We start from the raw sequence: 1727 nt of genomic DNA on the forward strand, positions 1-1727 counted from the left end.
GTCTATTCCACACATGTAGTAGGTATTTCCAAACTTCTTTCCAGGGTAGATTCACCTGGGGCGTCTTTTAGACCACCATGTGCTGAGTCACCTACAGTCTAGTTGAATTGTACATTTTGGAAGGTGAAAGGCAGGCATCTGAGTAGGGAAAGTTCCTTAGGTGATTCTGCTGTGCAGGAAACATTGTGTTACAGATGTAGCTCTGTTGGGTGTGTTTTTGTGGCATCTCTCATTGTTGAGCATCTTCAGGTATGAGCCAAGCTTCCATGGCATTAAAGATTCCTCTCGGAGAGGCTCAGTCTATAACCATGGTTTTGTATTTCTTATCATTGAAACAGGCTCTTAGGTAGACTAGGCTAGCCTCAAACTTGCTATGTGACTAAGGATGACCTTGGACTCTTGATCCTCCTGACTCAACTCCCATAGTGATAGCCTAAATGGCATTTGCCACCATGCCTAAATGTAATCAAAGGACTTGCTAAGGAAGCAGTCTACCAACTGAGTGACTGAGTTACACTAAAGCCTGCACTTCTATTCCTTTGCTTTTTTTTTGTTTTGTTTTGTTTTTTTCCAAGACAGGATTTCTCTGTGTTGCTTTGTAGCCTGTCCTGGAACTAGCTCTTGTAGACCATACATACTCTTGAATTATAGACCTCGAACTCAAAGAGATCTGCCTGCCTCTGACTCCTGAGTGCTGGGATTAAAGGTGTGCACCACCACCTCCCAGCCGCACTTCTATTCCTTAGGTATCATGTAGACGGCCCCTCTTCTCATGGCTTGGCTTTGTTTCTTACCACACCCACTTCTTTTTCAATGTCCATATTTTTCTTAAGAGGGTATCTCTGTTTGCCTTACAAAAGTCTCTTTAGCCTTGGCTTTCCTTAGTACTACTCACATCCTTCTCTCGGAGACTCAAACTTTTTCTTGAAATCAACAAAGCACAAGACATAGCACTTATATTCGTGTTTGTGGAAAGGGTGGAAAAAACATAAGACGGGTGCAAAAATAAATTCTCTTGTACCCCAGAACTCATTGTTCTGAGTGAGTTTTGATACCTGTAAGAAGGAATATGATATTCAAGAAAGCACAAAGTGATGATGTATTTGATAATGAGATTGATCCTAAGAATAAAGCAAAACAGGGCTGGAGACATGGCACATTGGTTCGGAGTACTAACTGTTCTGGTACAGGATGCAGCTTTGATTCCCAGAACCTATGTGGTGGTTCTCAAACTATTTGTAATGTAAGTTCCGGGGGGGATCCGACACCCTCTTCTGACCTCTGCGGTACCAGGCACACACATAGTGCATATACAAACATGCACACAAAACACTCATACACATAACAGTTAATTACATCTTTGCAAAATGAAATAGAAACAAAACAGAAACACAAAAGATAGCGTACAACATCTTCAACACTATCCAGAGCATACTGATTGCAACGTTGATTGAGAACCTCAGCAATCCGTCCTCCTCCTCTTCTGTGATGACAGCTATAGCTCTCTGGTGTTAGCATGGCTAAGAGGTTTTCTTCAGATAAAACCTTGGTCTCTTATGAGGGTGTCTGGACCTGTGTTTCTAAAGTAGACCCTGTAATTTATGTTTCTTTTTAAATGTATTTTATAAAATTTTATGAAAATTACATTTCAAACTATGTAGTCATCAGACGTTTAGATATCAAAATTCATTGCACTGGCACCCACAGCCCCTCTGCTGTCTGTGTCT

The 1727-nt window shown here is 41.2% G+C and overlaps 1 non-coding gene across 1 annotated transcript; it reads left to right on the plus strand.

Annotated features, from left to right (window-relative positions):
- Positions 1-949: 949 nt before the first annotated feature.
- On the plus strand, positions 950-1072 carry LOC130874026 (small nucleolar RNA SNORA40). Its single transcript, XR_009057075.1, has one exon. It is a non-coding gene; the product is annotated as a small nucleolar RNA SNORA40 (small nucleolar RNA).
- The last annotated feature ends 655 nt before the right edge of the window (positions 1073-1727 follow it).

The sequence above is a fragment of the Chionomys nivalis genome, chromosome 4, assembly GCF_950005125.1.
Source record: "Chionomys nivalis chromosome 4, mChiNiv1.1, whole genome shotgun sequence".
NCBI lineage: Eukaryota > Metazoa > Chordata > Mammalia > Rodentia > Cricetidae > Chionomys > Chionomys nivalis.